We start from the raw sequence: 10,000 nt of genomic DNA on the forward strand, positions 1-10,000 counted from the left end.
GCCGGGGCCGGTGGGGGCCCTCCGAAGGCGGGTCTTGGTTGCATATCGGTCAGTGGTTGTGTTGGTGCGACCTGTAAGGAGGGAAAAAGACTCGAATGGTCTCGCCGTCTCGCAGTGAGACATAGGGGGGGGTCGACCCGCAAGCCGAAGGAGCCTGAACCTCCAAGCGCCGGCGCGGGGGCCGGGGCCGGTGGGGGCCCTCCGAAGGCGGGTCTTAAGTTGCATATCGGTCAGTTTGTGTATGGGTGCGATGTGGAGGGGGACATATTCGAAAGTGCGGAGCTCCGCCGTCAGAGGCCGGGTTTTCGCCCGGGGTATCCGCCCCGGGCGCCTCTCGGGCGGCCTTCCCAACTGCCGTCGACCGCCCGGAGGGGGAAACAGAAAATATTCGAAAGTGCGGAGCTCCGCCGTCAGAGGCCGGGTTTTCGCACGGGGTATCCGCCCCGGGCGCCTCTCGGGCGGCCTTCCCAACTGCCGTCGACCGCCCGGAGGGGGAAACAGAAAATATTCGAAAGTGCGGAGCTCCGCCGTCAGAGGCCGGGTTTTCGCACGGGGTATCCGCCCCGGGCGCCTCTCGGGCGGCCTTCCCAACTGCCGTCGACCGCCCGGAGGGGGAAACAGAAAATGTTCGAAAGTGCGGAGCTCCGCCGTCAGAGGCCGGGTTTTCGCACGGGGTATCCGCCCCGGGCGCCTCTCGGGCGGCCTTCCCAACTGCCGTCGACCGCCCGGAGGGGGAAACAGAAAATGTTCGAAAGTGCGGAGCTCCGCCGTCAGAGGCCGGGTTTTCGCACGGGGTATCCGCCACGGGCGCCTCTCGGGCGGCCTTCCCAACTGCCGTCGACCGCCCGGAGGGGGAAACAGAAAATATTCGAAAGTGCGGAGCTCCGCCGTCAGAGGCCGGGTTTTCGCACGGGGTATCCGCCCCGGGCGCCTCTCGGGCGGCCTTCCCAACTGCCGTCGACCGCCCGGAGGGGGAAACAGAAAATATTCGAAAGTGCGGAGCTCCGCCGTCAGAGGCCGGGTTTTCGCACGGGGTATCCGCCCCGGGCGCCTCTCGGGCGGCCTTCCCAACTGCCGTCGACCGCCTGGAGGGGGAAATAGAAAATATTCGATAGTGCGGAGCTCCGCCGTCAGAGGCCGTTCCAGTGCTTTTGGGTGGCTGGAAACACCCTCACGATGGTCTGATTATACTCTTAGGGGCCTCCCCTGTGTCGCCCTGGAGGTCACCCATTCAAAACATGCTCACCTATATACGTTTCGGAAAGTATTTTGGTGAACGCTCACTTTCTAAGCCTTTTAGCCTTCTTGACCCCCTAACTCCCCATATCTGGTTTACCTACTACAGCGCCCCTAACGACCAAAATCGGTACTGCATACCCCTGGTACCCCCGCCATTGAAAATGAATGGGGGAATTTTTTTAATTTCTCAATCCGGCCAGGAGGCCTCTTTTTCGGCCACGCTCGGCCGGCGAGCCGGTCCGCTCTTTACCCCTGGTACCCCCAGCCCTACCCCTGGTACCTCCCCCATTGAAAATGAATGGCGACCCCTGGTACCCCCAGCAACACCCCTGGTACCCTCAGCCTTACCCCTGGTACCCTCAGCTCAACCCCTGGTACCCCCAGCCTAACCCCTGGTACCCTCAGCGGCACCCCTGGTACCCTCAGCAACACCCCTGGTACCCCCAGCCAGCTTCGCCCCTGGTACCCTCAGCCTTACCCCTGGTACCCTCAGCCCAACCCCTGGTACCCTCAGCCCAACCCCTGGTACCCCCAGCCAGCTTCGCCCCTGGTACCCTCAGCCTTACCCCTGGTACCCCCAGCCTTACCCCTGGTACCTCCAGCCTAACCCCTGGTACCTCCAGCCTTACCCCTGGTACCTCCAGCCTTACCCCTGGTACCTCCAGCCTTACCCCTGGTACCTCCAGCCGTACCCCTGGTACCCTCAGCCTTACCCCTGGTACCCTCAGCCTTACCCCTGGTACCCTCAGCCTTACCCCTGGTACCCTCAGCCGCACCCCTGGTACCCTCAGCGGCACCCCTGGTACCCTCAGCCTTACCCCTGGTACCCTCAGCCGCACCCCTGGTACCCTCAGCGGCACCCCTGGTACCCTCAGCCTTACCCCTGGTACCCTCAGCCGCACCCCTGGTACCCTCAGCGGCACCCCTGGTACCCTCAGCGGCACCCCTGGTACCCTCAGCCGTACCCCTGGTACCCTCAGCCGAACCCCTGGTACCCTCAGCGGCACCCCTGGTACCCTCAGCGGCACCCCTGGTACCCTCAGCGGCACCCCTGGTACCCTCAGCCGTACCCCTGGTACCCTCATCGGCACCCCTGGTACCCTCAGCGGCACCCCTGGTACCCTCAGCGGCACCCCTGGTACCCTCAGCTGCACCCCTGGTACCCTCAGCGGCACCCCTGGTACCCTCAGCGGCACCCCTGGTACCTCCGCCATTGAAAATGAATGGGCGGCCTTCCCACCTGCCGTCAGCCGCCCGGAGGGGGAAATAGAAAATATTCGAAAGTGCGGAGCTCCGCCGTCAGAGGCCGGCTTTTCGCCCGGGGTATCCGCCCCGGGGCGCCTCTCGGGCGACCTTCCCAACTGCCGTCGGCCGCCCGGAGGGGGAAATAGAAAATATTCGAAAGTGCGGAGCTCCGCCGTCAGAGGCCGGCTTTTCGCCCGAGGTATCCGCCCCGGGGCGCCTCTCGGGCGGCCTTCCCAACTGCCGTCGGCCGCCCGGAGGGGGAAATAGAAAATATTCGAAAGTGCGGAGCTCCGCCGTCAGAGGCCGGCTTTTCGCCCGAGGTATCCGCCCCGGGCGCCTCTCGGGCGGCCTTCCCAACTGCCGTCGGCCGCCCGGAGGGGGAAATAGAAAATATTCGAAAGTGCGGAGCTCCGCCGTCAGAGGCCGGCTTTTCGCCCGAGGTATCCGCCCCGGGCGCCTCTCGGGCGGCCTTCCCAACTGCCGTCGGCCGCCCGGAGGGGGAAATAGAAAATATTCGAAAGTGCGGAGCTCCGCCGTCAGAGGCCGGCTTTTCGCCCGAGGTATCCGCCCCGGGCGCCTCTCGGGCGGCCTTCCCAACTGCCGTCGGCCGCCCGGAGGGGGAAATAGAAAATATTCGAAAGTGCGGAGCTCCGCCGTCAGAGGCCGGCTTTTCGCCCGAGGTATCCGCCCCGGGCGCCTCTCGGGCGGCCTTCCCAACTGCCGTCGGCCGCCCGGAGGGGGAGATAGAAAATATTCGAAAGTGCGGAGCTCCGCCGTCAGAGGCCGGCTTTTCGCCCGAGGTATCCGCCCCGGGCGCCTCTCGGGCGGCCTTCCCAACTGCCGTCGACCGCCCGGAGGGGGAAATAGAAAATATTCGAAAGTGCGGAGCTCCGCCGTCAGAGGCCGGCTTTTCGCCCGAGGTATCCGCCCCGGGGCGCCTCTCGGGCGGCCTTCCCAACTGCCGTCGGCCGCCCGGAGGGGGAAATAGAAAATATTCGAAAGTGCGGAGCTCCGCCGTCAGAGGCCGGCTTTTCGCCCGAGGTATCCGCCCCGGGCGCCTCTCGGGCGGCCTTCCCAACTGCCGTCGGCCGCCCGGAGGGGGAAATAGAAAATATTCGAAAGTGCGGAGCTCCGCCGTCAGAGGCCGGCTTTTCGCCCGAGGTATCCGCCCCGGGCGCCTCTCGGGCGGCCTTCCCAACTGCCGTCGGCCGCCCGGAGGGGGAAATAGAAAATATTCGAAAGTGCGGAGCTCCGCCGTCAGAGGCCGGCTTTTCGCCCGAGGTATCCGCCCCGGGCGCCTCTCGGGCGGCCTTCCCAACTGCCGTCGGCCGCCCGGAGGGGGAAATAGAAAATATTCGAAAGTGCGGAGCTCCGCCGTCAGAGGCCGGCTTTTCGCCCGAGGTATCCGCCCCGGGCGCCTCTCGGGCGGCCTTCCCAACTGCCGTCGACCGCCCGGAGGGGGAAATAGAAAATATTCGAAAGTGCGGAGCTCCGCCGTCAGAGGCCGGCTTTTCGCCCGAGGTATCCGCCCCGGGCGCCTCTCGGGCGGCCTTCCCAACTGCCGTCGACCGCCCGGAGGGGGAGATAGAAAATATTCGAAAGTGCGGAGCTCCGCCGTCAGAGGCCGGCTCCACGCTTCATTCATCCGACCGAGACGCCTCTCCGCCGGCCACACTCGGCTGCGGGGCCGGCCCGCTCTCCGCCATTGAAAATGAATGGGGGGCATTTTCTCATGCTTTCAATCCGCCTAAGAGGCATCTTTCCCGGCCAACTTTGTGCCCCTGGTACCTCCAGCATCGAGAAAGCATGGTGACTCGTCCGACACATGCCCCCCTATATACGTTTCGGAAAGTATTTTGGTGAACGGTCACTTTCTAAGCCTTTCGCCTTCTTGACCCCCTAACTCCGCATATCTGGTTTACCTACTACAGCGCCCCTAACGACCAAAATCGGTACTGCTACCCCTGGTACCCCCGCCATTGAAAATGAATGGGGGAATTTTTTTAATCCCCCAGGCCGGCCAGGAGGCCCCTTTCCCGGCCAAACTCGCACGCTGGGCCGGCCCGCTCTTTACCCCTGGTACCCCCGCCATTGAAAATGAATGGGGGAATTTTTTCAATCTCCCAATCCGACCAAGAGGCCTCTTTTCCGGCCAAACTCGCACGCCGGGCCGGCCCGCTCTTTACCCCTGGTACCCCCAGCTCTACCCCTGGTACCCCCGCCATTGAAAATGAATGGGGGAATTTTTTCAATCTCCCAATCCGACCAAGAGGCCTCTTTTCCGGCCAAACTCGCACGCCGGGCCGGCCCGCTCTTTACCCCTGGTACCCCCAGCTCTACCCCTGGTACCCCCGCCATTGAAAATGAATGGGGGAATTTTTTCAATCTCCCAATCCGACCAAGAGGCCTCTTTTCCGGCCAAACTCGCACGCCGGGCCGGCCCGCTCTTTACCCCTGGTACCCCCAGCTCTACCCCTGGTACCCCCGCCATTGAAAATGAATGGGGGAATTTTTTCAATCTCCCACGCCGGCCAAGAGGCCTTTTTCCCGGGCACGCACGCTCGCCGGGCCGGCCCGCTATTATTAAACTCTCACCCCTGCAAGGAGGCCTTTTTCCCGGGCACGCACGCTCGCGGGGCCGGCCCGCTATTATTAAACTCTCACGCCGGCCAAGAGGCCTTTTTCCCGGGCACGCACGCTCGCCGGGCCGGCCCGCTATTATTAAACTCTCACGCCTGCAAGGAGGCCTTTTTCCCGGGCACGCACGCTCGCCGGGCCGGCCCGCTATTATTGAACTCTCACGCCTGCAAGGAGGCCTTTTTCCCGGGCACGCACGCTCGCGGAGCCGGCCCGCTATTATTAAACTCTCACGCCTGCAAGGAGGCCTTTTTCCCGGGCACGCACGCTCGCCGGGCCGGCCCGCTATTATTAAACTCTCACGCCTGCAAGGAGGCCTTTTTCCCGGGCACGCACGCTCGCCGGGCCGGCCCGCTATTATTAAACTCTCACGCCTGCAAGGAGGCCTTTTTCCCGGGCACGCACGCTCGCCGGGCCGGCCCGCTATTATTAAACTCTCACGCCGGCCAAGAGGCCCTTTTCCCGGGCACGCACGCTCGATGAGCCGGCCCGCTATTATTAAACTCTCACGCCGGCCAAGAGGCCCTTTTCCCGGGCACGCACGCTCGATGAGCCGGCCCGCTATTATTAAACTCTCACGCCGGCCAAGAGGCCCTTTTTCCCGGCCACGCACGCTCGCGGAGCCGGCCCGCTATTATTAAACTCTCACGCCTGCAAGGAGGCCTTTTTCCCGGGCACGCACGCTCGCCGGGCCGGCCCGCTATTATTAAACTCTCACGCCTGCAAGGAGGCCTTTTTCCCGGGCACGCACGCTCGCCGGGCCGGCCCGCTATTATTAAACGCTCACGCCTGCAAGGAGGCCTTTTTCCCGGGCACGCACGCTCGCCGGGCCGGCCCGCTATTATTAAACTCTCACGCCGGCCAAGAGGCCCTTTTCCCGGGCACGCACGCTCGCCGAGCCGGCCCGCTATTATTAAACTCTCAGGCCCGCTATTATTAAACTCTCACGCCGGCCAAGAGGCCCTTTTCCCGGGCACGCACGCTCGATGAGCCGGCCCGCTATTATTAAACTCTCACGCCTGCAAGGAGGCCTTTTTCCCGGGCACGCACGCTCGCCGGGCCGGCCCGCTATTATTAAACTCTCACGCCTGCAAGGAGGCCCTTTTCCCGGGCACGCACGCTCGCCGAGCCGGCCCGCTATTATTAAACTCTCACGCCGGCCAAGAGGCCCTTTTTCCCGGCCACGCACGCTCGCGGAGCCGGCCCGCTATTATTAAACTCTCACGCCTGCAAGGAGGCCTTTTTCCCGGGCACGCACGCTCGCCGGGCCGGCCCGCTATTATTAAACTCTCACGCCTGCAAGGAGGCCTTTTTCCCGGGCACGCACGCTCGCCGGGCCGGCCCGCTATTATTAAACTCTCACGCCGGCCAAGAGGCCCTTTTCCCGGGCACGCACGCTCGATGAGCCGGCCCGCTATTATTAAACTCTCACGCCGGCCAAGAGGCCCTTTTCCCGGGCACGCACGCTCGCCGAGCCGGCCCGCTATTATTAAACTCTCAGGCCCGCTATTATTAAACTCTCACGCCGGCCAAGAGGCCCTTTTCCCGGGCACGCACGCTCGATGAGCCGGCCCGCTATTATTAAACTCTCACGCCTGCAAGGAGGCCTTTTTCCCGGGCACGCACGCTCGCTGAGCCGGCCCGCTATTATTAAACTCTCACGCCGGCCAAGAGGCCCTTTTCCCGGGCACGCACGCTCGCCGAGCCGGCCCGCTATTATTAAACTCTCACGCCGGCCAAGAGGCCTTTTTCCCGGGCACGCACGCTCGCCGAGCCGGCCCGCTATTATTAAACTCTCACGCCGGCCAGGAGGCATTTTTCCCGGGCACGCACGCTCGCCGTGCACGCCCGCCATTTGCCTACCACACCGCCGTCTGGCGGACACCAAGCGGTACCGCCGACCCCTCCCGTTGAAAATGAATGGGGGATTTTTTTTCAATCCCCCAAGCCGGCCAAGAGGCCTTTTTCCCGGGCACGCACGCTCGATGAGCCGGCCCGCTATTATTAAACTCTTACGCCTGCAAGGAGGCCTTTTTCCCGGGCACGCACGCTCGCCGAGCCGGCCCGCTATTATTAAACTCTCACGCCTGCAAGGAGGCCTTTTTCCCGGGCACGCACGCTCGATGAGCCGGCCCGCTATTATTAAACTCTCACGCCGGCCAGGAGGCATTTTTCCCGGGCACGCACGCTCGCCGTGCAGGCCCGCCATTTGCCTACCACACCGCCGTCTGGCGGACACCACGCGGTACCGCCGACCCCTCCCGTTGAAAATGAATGGGGGATTTTTTTTTACAATCCCCCAAGCCGGCCAAGAGGCCTTTTTCCCGGGCACGCACGCTCGATGAGCCGGCCCGCTATTATTAAACTCTCACGCCGGCCAAGAGGCCCTTTTCCCGGGCACGCACGCTCGATGAGCCGGCCCGCTATTATTAAACGCTCACGCCTGCAAGGAGGCCTTTTTCCCGGGCACGCACGCTCGCCGGGCCGGCCCGCTATTATTAAACTCTCACGCCGGCCAAGAGGCCTTTTTCCCGGGCACGCACGCTCGATGAGCCGGCCCGCTATTATTAAACTCTTACGCCTGCAAGGAGGCCTTTTTCCCGGGCACGCACGCTCGCCGAGCCGGCCCGCTATTATTAAACTCTCACGCCTGCAAGGAGGCCTTTTTCCCGGGCACGCACGCTCGCAGAGCCGGCCCGCTATTATTAAACTCTCACGCCGGCCAGGAGGCCTTTTTCCCGGGCACGCACGCTCGCCGTGCAGGCCCGCCATTTGCCTACCACACCGCCGTCTGGCGGACACCAAGCGGTACCGCCGACCCCTCCCGTTGAAAATGAATGGGGGATTTTTTTTCAATCCCCCAAGCCGGCCAAGAGGCCTTTTTCCCGGGCACGCACGCTCGCCGGGCCGGCCCGCTATTATTAAACGCTCAGGCCGGCCAAGAGGCCCTTTTCCCGGGCACGCACGCTCGATGAGCCGGCCCGCTATTATTAAACTCTCACGCCGGCCAAGAGGCCCTTTTCCCGGGCACGCACGCTCGATGAGCCGGCCCGCTATTATTAAACGCTCACGCCTGCAAGGAGGCCTTTTTCCCGGGCACGCACGCTCGCCGGGCCGGCCCGCTATTATTAAACTCTCACGCCGGCCAAGAGGCCTTTTTCCCGGGCACGCACGCTCGATGAGCCGGCCCGCTATTATTAAACTCTTACGCCTGCAAGGAGGCCTTTTTCCCGGGCACGCACGCTCGCCGGGCCGGCCCGCTATTATTAAACTCTCACGCCGGCCAAGAGGCCTTTTTCCCGGGCACGCACGCTCTCCGGGCCGGCCCGCTATTATTAAACTCTCACGCCTGCAAGGAGGCCTTTTTCCCGGGCACGCACGCTCGCCGTGCAGGCCCGCCATTTGCCTACCACACCGCCGTCTGGCGGACACCAAGCGGTACCGCCGACCCCTCCCGTTGAAAATGAATGGGGGATTTTTTTTCAATCCCCCAAGCCGGCCAAGAGGCCTTTTTCCCGGGCACGCACGCTCGCCGGGCCGGCCCGCTATTATTAAACGCTCAGGCCGGCCAAGAGGCCCTTTTCCCGGGCACGCACGCTCGCAGAGCCGGTCCGCTATTATTAAACGCTCACGCCTGCAAGGAGGCCTTTTTCCCGGGCACGCACGCTCGCGGGGCCGGCCCGCTATTATTAAACTCTCACGCCGGCCAAGAGGCCCTTTTCCCGGGCACGCACGCTCGCCGAGCCGGCCCGCTATTATTAAACTCTCACGCCTGCAAGGAGGCCCTTTTCCCGGGCACGCACGCTCGATGAGCCGGCCCGCTATTATTAAACTCTCACGCCTGCAAGGAGGCCTTTTTCCCGGGCACGCACGCTCGCGGGGCCGGCCCGCTATTATTAAACGCTCAGGCCGGCCAAGAGGCCCTTTTCCCGGGCACGCACGCTCGATGAGCCGGCCCGCTATTATTAAACGCTCAGGCCGGCCAAGAGGCCCTTTTCCCGGGCACGCACGCTCGCAGAGCCGGCCCGCTATTATTAAACTCTCACGCCTGCAAGGAGGCCCTTTTCCCGGGCACGCACGCTCGATGAGCCGGCCCGCTATTATTAAACTCTCACGCCTGCAAGGAGGCCTTTTTCCCGGGCACGCACGCTCGCGGGGCCGGCCCGCTATTATTAAACGCTCAGGCCGGCCAAGAGGCCCTTTTCCCGGGCACGCACGCTCGATGAGCCGGCCCGCTATTATTAAACGCTCAGGCCGGCCAAGAGGCCCTTTTCCCGGGCACGCACGCTCGCAGAGCCGGCCCGCTATTATTAAACTCTCACGCCTGCAAGGAGGCCCTTTTCCCGGGCACGCACGCTCGATGAGCCGGCCCGCTATTATTAAACTCTCACGCCTGCAAGGAGGCCTTTTTCCCGGGCACGCACGCTCGCCGGGCCGGCCCGCTATTATTAAACTCTCACGCCGGCCAAGAGGCCTTTTTCCCGTGCACGCACGCTCGCCGAGCCGGCCCGCTATTATTAAACTCTCACGCCTGCAAGGAGGCCTTTTTCCCGGGCACGCACGCTCGCCGGGCCGGCCCGCTATTATTAAACTCTCACGCCTGCAAGGAGGCCTTTTTCCCGGGCACGCACGCTCGCCGGGCCGGCCCGCTATTATTAAACGCTCACGCCTGCAAGGAGGCCTTTTTCCCGGGCACGCACGCTCGCCGGGCCGGCCCGCTATTATTAAACTCTCACGCCGGCCAAGAGGCCCTTTTCCCGGGCACGCACGCTCGATGAGCCGGCCCGCTATTATTAAACTCTCACGCCGGCCAAGAGGCCTTTTTCCCGGGCACGCACGCTCGCCGAGCCGGCCCGCCTTTTGCCTACCACACCGCCGT

The sequence above is a fragment of the Hippocampus guttulatus genome, unplaced genomic scaffold (assembly GCF_054856545.1).
Source record: "Hippocampus guttulatus isolate MCC_2025c unplaced genomic scaffold, RoL_Hgut_1.0 HiC_scaffold_42, whole genome shotgun sequence".
Lineage (NCBI taxonomy): Eukaryota > Metazoa > Chordata > Actinopteri > Syngnathiformes > Syngnathidae > Hippocampus > Hippocampus guttulatus.